Source organism: Pseudophryne corroboree, unplaced genomic scaffold (assembly GCF_028390025.1).
Source record: "Pseudophryne corroboree isolate aPseCor3 unplaced genomic scaffold, aPseCor3.hap2 scaffold_74, whole genome shotgun sequence".
Lineage (NCBI taxonomy): Eukaryota > Metazoa > Chordata > Amphibia > Anura > Myobatrachidae > Pseudophryne > Pseudophryne corroboree.
In genome coordinates this window covers 249,839-266,994 of record NW_026970320.1, presented here as the reverse complement: position 1 = coordinate 266,994, position 17,156 = coordinate 249,839, and positions in this window count along the sequence as shown.

Here is a 17,156-nt window from a genome sequence, read left to right as displayed (position 1 = left end):
AGGATTTTAATACCTACCGGTAAATCCTTTTCTCTTAGTCCGTAGAGGATGCAGGGCACCCGTCCCAGTGCGTACTGTGTCTGCAGTTATTAAATGGCCCTTAACTCCAGAACATTTATGTGGAGAAAACTTTCCTGACTTGACCATCTTCCTTGGATGTTTTCCCCCTGTGTGACTGCTCCCCAGCCTCGGAGGGTTGCATCCATGGTCCCTAGGATCCAGTCCTGGATCCCGAACCATCGCCCCTCTAGGAGGTGAGAACTGTGCAGCCACCAATGGAGTAAGATTCTGGTCTTGGAAGACAGGATTATCCTCCGGTGCATGTGTAGGTGGGATCCGGACCACTTGTCCAACAGGTCCCACTGGAACACTCTGGCATGGAACCTGCCAAACTGAATGGCCTCGTAGGCCGCAACCATCTTCCCCAGCAACAGAATGCATTGATGGATTAACACTCTTGCTGGTTTCAGAATTTGTTTGACCAGACTCTGGAACTCCATAGCCTTTCCACTGGAAGAAAGCCTCTTCTGTGTCCAGTATGACTCCCAGAAACAACAACCGCGTCATTGGGACCAACTGCGATTTTGGCAAGTTTAGGAGCCAACCATGTTGTTGAAGAACTGTCAGGGAGAGTAGATGTTTTGCACCAACTGGTCCCTGGATCTCGCCTTTATCAGGAGATCATCCAAGTACGGCATAATTGTGACTCCTTGCTTGCGAAGGAGAACCATCATTTCCACCATCACCCTGGTGAAAATCCTCGGAGCCGTGGACAGACCAAACGGCAACGTCTGAAATTGGTAATGACAATCCTGAATTGCAAACCTCAGGTAGCTTGATGCAGTGGCTAAACGGGAACATGTAATTAGGCATCCTTATGTCTACCAAAACCATGAAATCTCCTTCCTCCGGACTGGAGATCCCTACCCTGAGAGATTCCATCTTGAAATTGAATTTCTTTAGGTAGAAATTGAGGGATTTCAGATTTAAGATTGGTCTGACTGAGCCGTCCGGCTTCGGGAGCACGAAGAGGCTTGAATAAAAACCTTCTCCCTGCTGACTAAGGCCGATTTGAACAATCGGTGAGGGGGAACGTCTTGAAACCCCAGTTTGTACCCTTGTGACACTATTTGTAAAACCCACGAGTCCAGGTCCAAATTAATCCAGAACTGACTGAAGTGTTTTAGACGTGCCCCCACTGGTGTGGGCTCCTGCAAGAGAGCCCCAGCGTCATGCAGTGGATTTGGCAGAAGCAGAGGACGATCTCTGCTCCTGCGATCTTGAAGAGGCTACAGACCTCTTCCCTCTTCTCCTTCCTCTACCTGCAAAGAAAGGGGAATCTTAACTTCTTGCATATCTATTGGGACAAAATGACTGCGTTAGACAATGATGCGTCTTCATCCGTTGAGAGGGAACATAGGGCAAGAAGGTTGACTTACCTGCGGGAGCTGCCGAGATCAAATTAACTAGGCCGTTGCCAAACAAGGCTTCACCTTCATAGGGAAGAGACTCCCTTTCTTCTTGGAGTCAGCATCAGCATTCCCTTGGTGAATCCACAATGCCCTCCTATCCGAGACTGCCATGAAATTGGCCCGTGAACTCAAGAGTCCTATATCCCTTGCAGTCGTAAGTATGCTGCAGTGTCCTTGATATGATCCAACGTAAGGAGTATCCCATCTCTCCAAGATATCTATATCGGAAGACAAGGTATTCGACCAATTCTTGAATACTACTACTCACCCATGCGCATGTAATGGCAGGTCTAAGTAATGTACCCGTGGTTACATAACTAGAAATAATGTAGCTTCCTGCATACGATCCGCTTGATTTGTGACAGGGCCCCGTGCAGAACAGGGGGTGACTCCCACTTTATTCTGTCCGCAGCAGGAAATGAATAAACAATCGGAAACCTTTTGGGGATTTGAAACCATCTTGTCGAGCTGGCCCAGACTTTCTCAAACAGAGATGGAGGAACGTTACATCAGCTTTCATTATATATCTATATATACATACATATAGACCCCTTTGTCAGGAACAGCAGGGTCCTCAGTGATGTTAATATGTCCTTAATATCCACAATCATGTACTGAATGCTCCTTGCCAATATTGGATCTAATCAGGAAATATTATGGTCGACATAGGAATCAGTATCCGAGTCAGTATCAGTGTGTAGTAACATTTTTGCGGGCCTGAGGGAAAAGAAGCATAGCCATGAACATCACATCTATTCTCTACGTCTGTGTCTGGGACACAGATTTATCCAACCTCACTCTGATATTATTGAAACTTTCACCCAGTCAGTTATTGGTGGTGCCAACAGGGCCACCATCATATGTCTGCATTCCTAATATAGTTTCCTCTTGGGAAAAACATTCAGCCACCGACATGTTGACACACATGTACCAAGTACCCACAGACACATCGGCTTATGGGGGATAGACCTACAGTAAATCTGTCAGAGGGACAGAGAGGATTTTTTAGCTCACAACCCAGCGCCAAAAGTACACAGTCTGGGAAATAATAAACTCTATAGTGATAGACTTGTAACGCTCTATAGATGTGCTGGTGAGGTGAGGAAGAAGCCCCGCCGCTGTAATGGCACGCTTCTGTCCCGCTCAGAAACAAATAATTAATTACGCTGGCGGGGTAAGGACAGTGCCCAGGCACTAATGTCCACTTTTGCCAGCCTTTTGTGAGGAATTTATGCTGCCCAGGGTGCCCCCCCCCCACCCACCCACATGCCCTGCACCCTGCAGTGCCTGTGTTTGTGTGGAAGCATGGCGCACAGCATTCCGCTCGCTGCGTGGTACCTCAGAATGCCGTCACTGGAGAAGAAGTCTTCTGTTCTTCTGCTACTCGCCTGTCTTCTGACTTCTGGCTCTGTAAGGGGGTGATGGCAGGCTACGGGAGTGGGCATCTAGGCGTACCCAGCGATCAGCACCCTCAGGAGCTAATGGTGTCCTGTCAGCCAGAAGCAGAGCCATTGAACTCACTAGAAGTTGGTCATACTTCTCTCCCCTAAGTTCCACGAAGCAGGGAGACTGTTGCCAGCAGCCTCCCTGAAAATAAGAAAAACTAACATAAGTATTTTCAGAGAAACTCAGTAGAGCTCCCCTGTAGTGCATCCAGTCTCACTGGGCACAATTCTAAAACTGGAGTCTGGAGGAGGGGCATAGAGGGAGGAGACAGTTCACACCCTTTGAAAGTCTTAAAGTGCCCATGTCTCCTGCGGATCCCGTCTATACCCCATGGTTCTTAATGTGATCCCAGCATCCTCTAGGACGTATGAGAAAACAAATAACGCACACACGAGGAGGAGAGAACAAAGGAAGCTATAAGGAGGGGAGGGGAGGGGAGGGGGGGGGGGGAGGTAAGGTAGTAAAGGGATATTGGATAAACTACAACCTTATACATATTCATTAATGTACCAGTAGTTAGAAGTAGAAGAGCTCTAACAGAAACCACAAAGCTTATCTAAAGCCACACCACACTGGATATGCCCAATCTCATTTGATCTTTGAAGCAAAGCAGTATTGGACTTTGTTACTACCAAGCAGTCTCCCATCCATGTATTATCAGATTCTTTAGGTGTTTTTAAACTACCAACACCCTTTTCTTGGTACTGTACATTTAATTTTTACACATATTCTTTTATGTACCAGAAGTTAGAAGTAGAAGAGCTCTAACAGAAACCACGAGCTCATCTACAGCCACAGCACACTGGATTTGCCCAATCTCTCCTGATCATGGAAGCTGAGCAGTGTTGGTCCTGGTTTTAGTACTTGGATGGGAGACCACCAGGAAATACCAGGAGCTGTGTGTATTTTTACAATACCAACACCGTTCTCTTGATGCATTCCATTTTGAAACATTGGGGCAGATCTATTAAGCCTGGTGAACTGATAAAGTGCAAGGTGATAAAGTACCAGCCAGTCAGCTCCTAACTGTCATTTTTCAAACCCAGCCTGTGACATGGCAATTAGGAGCCGATTGGCTGGTACTTTATCACCATGCAAATTATCATTTCACCAGGTTTAATAAATCGTCCGCTTATTCATTTATGTACGAGTAGTTAGAAGTAGAAGAACTCTAACAGAAACCACTAAGCTCATCTACAGCCACACCACACTGTATATGCCCAATATCACCTAATCTTAGGCCTGGTTTGTTCTTGGATGTGAGACCACCTGGGAATACCAGGTGCTGTAGGTAGTTTTATACTACCAACACCGTTCTCTTGATGCATTCTATTTTGAAACTTATTCATTGATGTAGAAGTTAGAAACAGCAAAAATCATCTACAGCCGCATCACACTGGATATGTCCAATCCAGTGGCGTAACTAGAAATTTTTCTCCCCCAAGCCAAAAAATTCTTCGGCGCCCCCCCCCCCCCCCCCCCCCTTCATGCTCCATAATTGGGAGCAAGAAAGGGATAAATATGCGCGCGCCCAAGGCGCGCGCGTCAAAAAAGGGGCGTGGTTTTGTTGGAGTGGGCGTGGTTTCGCATAAAGGGGCGTGGCATTGCAGGAAAAGACTACCTTATACCCCAGTTTTGCAACCTGCACGCCCATACGTTGGCCACCACAGGAAAGAAAAATAATCCTGATTCATGCCCCTTACATTATTTGTCATTTTTCCTCCTTATAGTAATGCCCAGTATACATTATGCCACATACTGCAATGGCCCTTAGACATTATGCCGCACACAATAATGCACGACACAATATGCACACACTGTAATGCCCCCGACACATTATGCGGTTTTAAAAATACGGGGGATCCCCTGTCCGTTTTTCCCCCGGATTTTTAGAACCAGGACCGGCTCGAAGAGCCCGAGGCTGGTTATGCTTTGGAGGGGGGACCCCACGCAATTTTTCTTTTCCGGGTTTTTCACATTCCATTTAAAAAAAATAAAAAATAATAATCTTTTAAAAAATATATAAATAATACTTGTGCCTCCAAAAAAGACAAACCAAGTACCTAATCCCTTCTAATATAAATAGATATGCTATTACCCCAAAAAAATATTATTTTTTATTAGATTCCGCCTGCAAAGTGTGGCGGATTGAAAATGACGAATTTACTGTTTAAAAGCACTGTTGTCGAATTTACAAACTTCAATTGAATATACTTTTGTTGAATTGCCGCATTTGTACCATTGCAGAAAAGTCGAATTTGTCAAATGTCGAATTTTAAAAAGTCGAATTTTGAAAGGATGCAAGAATAGGCCCCGCCCCCTTCTTCACATCAGCCGTCCCCTTCTACCCCTGTACCTTGCTCTCTCCTGTCTGTGCTCTCTCCCGTCTGTAGGACTAGGCCCCGCCCCCTTCTTACCCTCCAGTGACTGCTCTCTCCTGACAAGTGGACCAGGCCTGCCCCCTACACGCTGCTGGTGTCTTCATTGTTACTTGGTCTGGAGCTCCGTTGGGGAGAGAACTCACGTGAGCTCATTAAGAATGAGGAACTGGGATGTTTTAATTTTATTGTGAGTAGTGTAGTGTGGTGATGTAGTATGTTGTATGGGGGGTATAGTGTAACTATGAAGTGCAGCATATGGGAGGGCTATAGCATAGTGATGTAGTGTGGCATATGGGGGGTGGTAGCGCATAGGCGTGCGTACAGGGGGTGCCTGGTGCGCACAGGCACTCCCTAATGTCCAGCACCGCTGCACGCCACGCTTGCTGTGGCACAGTGATCGCTGAGTGTGTGATCGGTGGAGCCTAGCCTGTAGCTCATTTCCATACCTCCCACCACCGCTGCGCCCGCCCCCCCCTCTGCCTGCTGCTAATACTATGCTGAGTGCATTCGTCGGCGGCCTCACTGGGGGGACTGGTGTCACCTTGCAATGTGACGTGGTGATGTCCGCCTATGCTCTCCTCCCGCCCACCCGTGCTTTCCTCCCGCTGCGGTCTCTCAGTCCTAGTGTGCCGCGGCTGCCACACCACTGGCAGTGTTCCTCTAGGGGGGACTGGGAGCCGCCGGCAGACACATTCTGCTGAGACTTACTTGTCAGTGCGGGTTCCGGATGGCAGGCGGCGGGTGGGAGGGCAGACGGGGAGCAGGTGTCACAAGGAGTGTGTGGGTAACTAATTCACAATACTTCCGCTCAACGTGGCACTGCTGGTCCTTCATCTCCCATGTCTCTTCACCAGGTGGCGGGCGGCCCGGAAATTAAGTGATGTGTTGTGCAGCAGTCAGTGTGAAGTGACTGTGAGTAACACTGATGGTGCTGATGATGCTGCTGCAGAATCGGGAAGCAATTAATTCATAAATATAATGTACTCAGTGTATTATACATACATAAACATGTACATACGTGTATTTGTGTATACATGTATATACATGAGTGTGTGTGCATATATATATATATATATACATACAGCCAGTTCCCAGGAACAAAAGTCCTCCCCCGCTTCCGCTAAGTCCACAGCATGACGCTGGGGCTCCACTGGTGGAGCCAGGTGCGGTGGGGGCCCGTCTCAAGTGCTTCAGCAATCAGTGGGCTTGCTCACAGGTGGATCCCTGGATTCTACAAGTAGTGTCTCAGGGATTCAAGCTGGAATTCGAGACGTCTCCCCCTCGCCGTTTCCTAAAATCTGCCTTGCCAACATCTCCCTTGGACAGGGAGGCTGTGATAGAGGCAAATTCACAAGCTGTATTTGCAGCAGGTGATAGTCAAGGTACCCCTCCTTCAACAAGGAAGGGGTTACTATTCCACGATGTTTGTGGTACCGAAACCGGACGGTTCGGTGAGACCCATTTTAAATTTTAAATCTTTGAACACGTATATAAAACGGTTCAAGTTCAAGATGGAATCGCTCAGGGCGGTTATCTCAAGCCTGGAGGAAGGGGATTACATGGTATCACTGGACATCAAGGATGCTTACCTGCATGTCCCCATTTACTCTCCTCACCAGGAGTACCTCAGATTTGTGGTACAGGACTGTCATTCTGCAGCGGGACTGCCGCATTCTAGATCAGTAAAAGCCCATTCCACGAGGAAGGTGGGCTCTTCTTGGGCGGCTGCCCGAGGGGTCTCTGCTTTACAACTTTGCCGAGCTGCTACTTGGTCGGGGTCAAACACATTTGCAAGATTTTACAAGTTTGACACCCTGGCTGAGGAGGACCTAGAGTTCGCTCATTTGGTGCTGCAGAGTCATCCGCACTCTCCCTCCCGTTTGGGAGCTTTGATATAATCCCCATGGTCCTTACGGAGTCCCAGCATCCACTTAGGACGTCAGAGAAAATAAGATTTTACTCACCGGTAAATCTATTTCTCGTAGTCCGTAGTGGATGCTGGGCGCCCATCCCAAGTACTTGTACATAGTTATTGTTAACAAAAGGGTTATTGTTGAGAGCCATCTGTGCAGAGGCTCCGTTGTTGTCATACTGTTAACTGGGTATAATATCACGAGTTGTACGGTGTGATTGGTGTGGCTGGTATGAGTCTTACCCGGGATTCAAAATCCTTCCTTAGTGTCAGCTCTTCTGGGCACAGTATCCTAACTGAGGTCTGGAGGAGGGTCATAGGGGGAGGAGCCAGTGCACACCAGGTAGTCCTAAAGCTCTCTTTAGTTGTGCCAAGTCTCCTGCGGAGCCGCTATTCCCCATGGTCCTTACGGAGTCCCAGCATCCACTACGGACTACGAGAAATAGATTTACCGGTGAGTAAAATCTTATTTTATATATATATATATATATATATATATATATATGACTTGGGGTTTGTTTTATTAGATAGAGCATGTCCCTGTGAAGTGCCTTTTGGGGTTGTGGTTTTTCAGAAAGTTACAGGTTTTTTTTAATTAAGAGAAATATGCCCCATTATAGAGATCGGGCATTTCAATTTGTTGCGCCTGCGCAGTGGCCGCCAGCAGGGGGTGTACTAGAGTGCCTTCTCTTGAGAGCCGCAATATGGCCGCCTTCTCCCCGGTTATTCTGTAAATAGGAAAATAACCTCACAGGTTCACATAGGGCAGAGTTGCCACTACTAGTGCAGGGCTGTAACTTACAGTACTAAGGAAAAGCCATATACTAAAGCGGCACGGTGACCTCACCCCTCTCAGAGACACCAGGGCGCAGCACACTGGTACACACACCTGTTAGCTCAGGGCAGCACTATAGGACCCTCCTGTAATGCTGTGCTGGCGGCGTGTAGTGATCAGGGCACTGGGAGACTGGCTGGCTGGTCTCCGTCTCTGCTGCCTATAGAACTTCCACCTCTGTTATATATCAGGGCTGCTCTCCTGTTATGATTCCAATACTCTGGTCTGGGGATATCTTATAGCAAGGACCTGAGTACTGGAACGTAATGCTTGGAAAGGGAGTGGGAACGGGAATAGCCCCTGGCGCCCTATCTCCGTTGTCTCGCCCGTGCTGTCAGAAATCTCTTGCGAGACTATGGTTGCTTGGGCCCATGGCAGCCGCGTTTGAAGGGCGGATTACGTCTGCCCAACTCCGATGCCCCCTCAGGTCTTAATGGGAGACAAAGAGAAATCCGAGACAGGGTGATAACAAGGGGCCCTCTACTAAACAACAAAGCCAGGGGCTCAAAACTAACTTTAAACTAGAGTATGTGCGGAAAACCGCCAGGGAAAAGGACAACCAAAATACCCACTTGTCCACTCTTCTACCCGGCACCGGCGAGTTCCGGAGAGGAGTGTGGGAGCGTAAACCTCCGCAAATGCACCAACACAGAATACAAAATAAAGCGGCCTAGGCCGCAGCACGCGGCAGAGCCGCCACTCACGAAAATCACACGAGATCCTCTAGCGACTGTTGCGGGTAAATGAGGACTGGAAGACTCCTTGGGAAGAGATGACAACACTAAGATTCAGGAACTCTGAGGACAGGAATGACCGGACACAGCAGAACTGGAACAGACGTCAGCAAACCAAAGCAGCATGCAGGAAGCTATTACCGGCGTCTGTGTGAAGCACTGAGAAGGTATTTAGCAGGGAGTCCTTCAATCAGTAGTTCAGAGCCTGATTAGCACAATGCCGTGCAGCTGCCTTGCTACACGACCAGAAGACAAGTGTGTGTGTGTAGTTCACTTGATTGACCCTGCAAGGGGAGCGCAGTCCGTCCGTGGCGTCCCCGTTGCTAGGGTCCAGGCGGCTCAGTGCGCCCGGCGTCCTAGCGTTGCTAGGGAGCCGGCGGCTAGCACGCTCGGCGTCCCTAGTTGCTAGGCGCCGGGCCGCGAGGACATCGCGGACCACGGCGCCTAACACCTGTGTGTTCTCTTCCTCTCCTACCTCACACTGGAACTGGCCGCCCAGAGAACGAGAGGGCAGCGGCTGACATCAGAGAGGGTGCAGCAATCTGTGTGGGCAGAGCCCCTCACAGCAAGGTGTCCTTATGCTGTGCCCCGTGTAATCACTGTGATCCATACAGACTCTCACCCTGGTATGCTCTCTATTATTTATTTTTTTACACTGCGGCATGCTCGAGGGAAGGGAGCAGGCACCACCCCACCGCCACTACTCCTCCGCCAGCATCACTGCCGAGCCGGTCAGTGTTCCGGCGGCAATGAGCAGTAGGCAGCCACCAGCAACAACAGTCAGGAAGCTGTTACTCCCGGCAGCAGTAGCGTCAAGCTGCAATTCAGCCAGCGGCACGATGATCCGGGAGACAGTGGCAGCACAGGGAAGCAGTACCCCCTCCAATCGCAGCACCAACTAGGAGACTGAGGCAGCAACCTGCCCCCAGCAGCAGCACCACCCTGATGATAGGTAAGATGCATTTTGGTGTCACAAGAAGGTGGCCGGAGTAGTCGCTGGCTGTGGTCACACCCCGGGGAAAAGTGATAGTGATTTCAGTGTTCCCTTGCGCGGGGATTGGATGTGTAGATGTATGGAGGCTATGTATGTATAGATGTGAGCGGCAGTGTGCGGATGTATGAGAGCGGCAATGTACGGCTGTATAACTGCATCGGTGTGCGGCTGTATGAGTGCGATGGTGTGCGGCTGTATGCGTGCGGCGGTGTGCGGCTGTAAGAGTGCGGCAGTGTGCGGCTGTAAGAGCACGGCTGTAAGAGTGCGGCTGTAAGAGTGCGGGGTTGTACGGATGTATGAGAGCGGGGTTGTACGGATGTATGAGAGCGGGGTTGTACGGATGTATGAGAGCGGCAGTGTATGGATGTATGAGAGCAACAGTGTACAGTTGTGTGAGAGCGGCAGTGTGCGGATGTATGAGAGTGGCGGTGTACGGATGTATGAGAGCGGCAGTGTATGGATGGCAGCGTCATAGGAAGGGATGTCGGAATGCTGTTATAGGGTTCCTAATACAAAATGCCACGTTGGGCTTGATGGGCAGGTAGTGCGGCAAGCACACCCAAATTGGCATCTGACGTCGCCTGCAGTCCACACTGTTGTGAGGAGTCAGAGTTAATTTTGACTGTGTAGTGTACTCACAGAGGACCTACCGCCCATCCCCTCGCATCTGAGCAGCAGGTCAGGCTCTTATTTTCTTTTTAATCAGGAGAGGCCGAGTGAACTGTGAGCAGGGGGGCAGAGCTACATGGGACCCAGAGGGGCTGCTGTGCTGTCAGAGAGGGAGAGGAAGAGAGAGATGAAGCTACTGCAGATCCCCAGCTGATTGTGAGGTGCCGGGTTGAAGGGTGATGTGATCACCCTTCTCCCTCGCTGCCGCTGGGGACCGCATCTAGGCTTCCTCCATCGAGGGCATGCGGCGCAGCAGTGGGCAGCGTGTAATGAGTTTGTCTGACTCATTATACTGCTGCCTGTTGTGGACACCTCCGTCCGTACGGACTGGTGTACATGCCCAGCACAGAGGTGACAGTGTTGGTGGAAGTGCTGCCCAGTTCTGACCCTGCAGGCCTCCCTGATCTGACTGCGGCCGCTGCTACTGCTGCGGCCCGAAACCCCTGCCGGTCCCCTCCATAGACTTCTGCCTGTCCAGCGCTGAGGTACTAGGGGTATCCCAGCTGCGGGAAGGGTATGTCTCTGGCTTTCTCTCCGGCAGGGGAAGGTGACAGCGGCGGAGGAAGTGTTGCCCACCTCAGACACTGCAGGCCTCCCCGATCCAGCTGCGGCCACAGCTGATGCTGCCAGAACCCCCTGCTGGTCTCCTTTGTTGACTGCCGCATGGCCAGTGCTGAAGTACTGGGGGTAGGCCAGCTACGGGAAGAGTGTCTCTGCCTCGGGCTCTCTCTCTCTGTCAGGGGAAGGAAGGGCTGATTCTCTGGCACAACAGGGAGGGCTAGGCTGCAGGAACACAGCACTGGAAGAAACAGGAGGCCGAACTCATGACCAAAAAGTGAGCAGTGCAGTGATCAGCCCCCTAGTCTTTCCCTCTCTCTGGGTGCAGAGCTGTATTCTACAGAGAGAGCTGGGATGGGAAGAAGGGGAACGGCACCTGACACACACATACACGCGCGGCACCTGACACACACATACACGCGCAACACCTGACACACACACATACACGTGCGGCACCTGACACACACACACGTAGCATCAGACACAATAAAATAAACATGCAGCACCTGACCCACACATACACGCGCAACACCTGACACACACACATACACGTGCGGCACCTGACACACACACACGTAGCATCAGACACAATAAAATAAACATGCAGCACCTGACCCACACATACACGCGCAACACCTGACACACACACATATACACGTGCGGCACCTGACACACACACGTACCATCAGACACAATAAAATAAACATGCAGCACCTGACACATGCATATACACGCAGCACCTGACACATGCATATACACGCAGCACCTGACACATGCATATACACGCAGCACCTGACACATGCATATACACGCAGCACCTGACACATGCATATACACGCAGCACCTGACACATACATATACACGCACACCATCAGACACACACATACACACGCAGTGCCTTACTCACACACAGACACGTGCAGCACCTGAGGCACACACATGTACACGCGCAGCACCTGACGCACACACATGTACACGCGCAGCACCTGACGCACACTCATGTACACACGCAGCACCTGACGCACACTCATGTACACGCGCAGCACCTAATGCACACTCATGTACACGCGCAGCACCTGACGCACACTCATGTACACGCGCATCACCTGACACAGACATACGTATTCATGCACAGCACCAGACATACACTTGTACACACGCGGAGAACCTGATACTCACACACATATACACCCGCAACACCTGACACACACACACACATGCGGCAGCTGACGCATACACACGCACCATCAGACACACTCATATATACACGCAGCACCAGACACACACATACACACAGGAGCTGACACACACATACACAGGCAGCACCTGACACACACACACATATACACGCGCAGCACCTGACACCACGCACTCACACGTACAAGCAATGCATTTCATGCCTACCTCCAGCCTCAGTTACAGGCTGCTGCCGCCTACCCCCCTCCCTGCATCAGCTGCAAAGGCAGCAAAATATTTTGACCAAAGTCTAAAGGCCCGTACACATTAAACGATGTCGCTCTGTGAGCTACATCGTCTAATGTTTCCCCTCCCGGGCCGGCCGGCGGCCGACTGTACACACTGAGCGATATGACCGCTCATATCGCTCAGTGACGTCACGCCCCCGCCAGCCCTGCATGAAGGTCGTGGACGACAGTCCACATCCTTCCTGCATGCCCTACCGACAGCGAAGATTGTTGCCGACCCGCGGGGCCGCGCATCGTTTGTCGCTGGCTGCATACACACTTAACGATAAAATGAGCGACGTCGCTCATTAAATCGTTAAGTGTGTACGGACCTTAAACAATTTGGTTTGGTTAATAAAATAATTTTGCACAGAACAGTGATGTTATACGAACATTTTCATTAAACATTTAAAAAATCAAATGTTTATTCTTTAAGTGAAATTTTACATTTCTGAATAAAAAAAATAAATTTAAAAAAAGCGATGAAATTCCATAGACAAAAAACCTTACGGTTTCACATGTCCCATTAAGGCTTCTTAGACATGATCGAAATTTCAGAAGCCTGTTGTAACTCTTCCACTCAAACTCCAAAAAGCAATGAAATTCCGATCATTAAGGCTGACGCCTTAATGGACGTGTTCCTTGCGCAATACAGATATGGTATGCCATCACAGCCTGTGGGTAAGTGCAGATTCAGCACTCTCACAGAGTGAGATTGCTGTCACTCACACAATGGTGGAGCTGCTAATTCACAGATTTGTGTGCTCATTGGAATACACACATGCAGTCTATGCAACTGAAGGTCTGAGCGGAAGACAAAGCTGCTCAGATGAGGTAAGAGTGTTGTTGATTGGAGGGAGGAGAGCGGTGTGGATGGGGGAACAGAAGTGTGTGGATAGAGGGAACACTAAGCAGCACTAATGGGGGGGACAGAGAAACACAGGGGGTAATTCAGACCGGAGCAGCAGCAGCAGCGATTGCAGTCTGAATTAGTTTGTGAGGTGCGTGCGTACCCCAGGAGCCCAGTGAGATGCTATCACCCTGTCTGATTGATAGGCAGAGGTGGTTGCGGGGAAGGAGGGGGGCGTGCAAACAGCGTTAGAATGCCATTGGCAGGGCATGGTCTGCACAACGGAGGCGTTTCCGGACCACTGGGGGGTGGGCTGTGGCGGTTATCCCCCTGCCAAGAGCGCAGGATCCACTAAATTTACCTTCAGGATGTCAGCTACATGAATAGGGTAAGAGTGGTGTGGATAGGGGGTAGATTAAGCAGCAAGTATGGGAAGGGAGACAGAGCGGTGCAGATGGGGGAAATGGTGCAGATGGGTTGAAAACACTGGCATGGATGGGTAGAAAACTGGTGCAGATGGGAGAGAAGACAGTGTGCCATGTACTGGAGGAGGCAGAGTGACGTTGAAGAATGAAACACTGAGCAGCACAGAGAGAAGGAAACGGTGGTACAGACAATGCACAGGTGGGGAAAGACAGATGGTACAGATAAGTTAGTACAGACTAGCACAGATGGGAGAACACAGCAGTAGGGATTGGGGAAGACCGGGCAGCATGGGGGTGTATAGGGGAAGTAAGTGTAGATGCATAGACCGTAGATGGGGTATTATAGTTTAGCAATTAACCAAGATGTTTGAGGGAGCTAACTGTGTATACTAAGTGAGATGGATGTATGGAGTTAGAAGGATGTTGTAACAAGGTGGCTTTGTTGTGTTGACTGAATGGGATGGTTGTGGGCACTGTGTGGGATGGGAGCACCACAAAACTGCTCAGACCTTCAGTTGCATAGACTGCATGTGTGTATTCCAATGAGCACACAAATCTGTGAATTAGCAGCTCCACCATTGTGTGAGTGACAGCAATCTCACTCTGTGAGAGTGCTGAATCTGCACTTACCCACAGGCTGTGATGGCATACCATATCTGTATTGCGCAAGGAACACGTCCATTAAGGCATCAGCCTTAATGATCGGAATTTCATTGCTTTTTGGAGTTTGAGTGGAAGAGTTACAACAGGTTTCTGAAATTTCGATCATGTCTAAGAAGCCTTAATGGGACATGTGAAACCGTAAGGTTTTTTGTCTATGGAATATATATATATATCACAAACATATATGATTCATACATATATCACACACACATACATGATACATACATGAGAAAGACCTGGGATGGTGATGAGGCCAGGGCCCCCTGCTGATGTTGCGTTGAGGAAGGCAGTGTTCCAGGGCGGATGCCAGTCGGGGAGAGCGCCGCGCAGCCCGGGAAAAATACTGCTGAGGAGCTACATCTGGAAGAGCCCCTGGGAGGGAGAGTGCCACATGCCCCATCCTGCGCGGCAGACTCTGCAGGCCTGCACATGGGAAGGGAGGTCTCTGGCCACACATACTCACCCTTCTGCTGAAGCCCCGCTGCTGTCCCCATCAGCGATCTCCAGCGGGGAGCGGGGCCAGGATGAACCTCAACCTGTGAGAACTATCTTCATGATCAAGAGATCTCATATGCAAGATAAGTATGTGTTGGGATAGGGCTGGGGAGGGCGGCTGCTCGGGCACACCCCCGTCAAGTTAAGGAGATTTAACTGAGGAAGCACAAGGGAACTCTCATCTGGGGACAACAACTGCAGGGAGACCACATCTTTTCAGATGAACATGGGAGGGCAGAAGGCTGCCTAATACTGAAGCACCCTCAGACATTAAACCATATGCAACAACTATTGCAAGCATTCCTGGGGGAAGGTCTGCAGCAGACGGATTTGCATACGGTGATGTCATCCAAGCAGTGGGCCAAAGTTGGCTGGAACCCTCATCTGTATATGAAAAGAGAAAAGGGGCATGCAGGGCATGGCGGCCTTTTGCGGCGCTTGTATAACCCCAAGTTTGCATTAAACACCCCCACCCTCCTTCGGTGTGGGGCTCATGTTGGCCATGCCTAAGCCCCTGAAGCATTCAAGCTGATTTCTTGCAGCAGCTGGGCACTGTAACAGCTTCAGAGCTGCTCTACAAGACAAGTAAAAGGGTGTGGGCCCTGCAGCACCACCTGTAGTTTGCATACACACATATATAGGACAGCATCTCTTATATGCCCCAGGGTCAATAAAATAGTATCCTTGTCTAGGCTATCCATCCCCTCAGATAAGGTATTTGTCCATGCCGCTACAGCACTACACACCCAGGCCGACGCAATTGCCGGTCTGAGTAAGGTACCTGAATGTGTATAAATGGACTTCAGGGTAATCTCCTGTTTGCGGTCAGCACACTCTTTGAGGGTAGCCGTATCCTGGGACGGGAGGGCTACCTTCTTGGATAAGCGTGTTAATGCTTTGTCCACCCTAGGGGAGGATTCCCATCGTAACCTATCCGTTGATGGGAAAGGATACGCCATAAGAATCCTTTTGGAAATCTGCAGTCTTTTATCTGGAGATTCCCAAGCTTTTTCACATAACTCGTTCAGCTCGTGTGAGGGGGGAAAGGTTACCTCAGGCTTCTTTCCCTTGTACATATGTACCCTCTTGTCAGCGACAGGGGGTTCCTCTGTGATGTGCAAAACATCTTTTATTGCCATAATCATAAATCGAATGGATTTTGCCAATTTTGGCTGTAACTTTGCATCATCGTAATCGACACTGGAGTCAGAATCCGTGTCGGTATCTGTGTCAACAATCTGGGATAGTGGGCGCTTATGAGACCCTGACAGTCCCTGCAACATAGGATCAGGCATGGGTTTAAATCCTGACTGTCCCAAAGCTTCTGCCTTGTCTAATCTTTTGTGCAATGAGTTTACACTAGCATTTAAAACATTCCACATATCCATCCAATCAGCTGTCGGCGGAGACACCACATTCATTTGCTCCCGCTCCTCTCTAATATAGCCTTCTTCCTCAGACATGTCGACACACGTGTACCGACATACTACACACACAGGGAATGCTTTTTCTGAAGACAGTTTCCCCACAAGGCCCTTTGGAGAGACAGAGAGAGAGTATGCCAGCACACCCCCCAGCGCTATATAACCCAGGAATAAAACAGTAACTTAATGTTTGCCCAGTAGTGCTGCTGTATGTAATTTGCGAATTATGTGCCCCCCCCCCTCTTTTCAACCCTCTTGTCTAACGTGGTATAAGCAGGGTAGAGTCCGGGGAGCTTCCTCTCAGCGGTGCTGTGGAGAAAAAATGGCGCTGGTGAGTGCTGAGGGAGAAGCCCCGCCCCCTCGGAGGCGGGCTTCTGTCCCGCTTAAACTGTAAAATTGGTGGGGGCTTATACATATATAAAGTGCCCAGCTGTATATATGTTATATTTTTGCGAAAGAGGTTTATATTGCTGCCCAGGGCGCCCCCCCTGCGCCCTGCACCCTTACAGTGACCGGAGTATGTGAGGTGTATGGGAGCAAAGGCGCACAGCTGCAGTGCTGTGCGTTACCTCAGTGAAGATCATGAAGTCTTCTGCCGCCTCTGAAGTCTTCTTTTCTTCTCATACTCACCCGGCTTCTATCTTCCGGCTCTGCGAGGGGGACGGCGGCGCGGCTCTGGGACGGACGGCGAGGGTGAGATCCTGCGTACCAATCCCACTGGAGCTAATGGTGTCCAGTAGCCTAAGAAGCAGGACCTTGCAACTCAGATAGTAGGGCTGCTTCTCTCCCCTCAGTCCCTCGATGAGGGAGTCTGTTGCCAGCAGTGCTCCCTGAA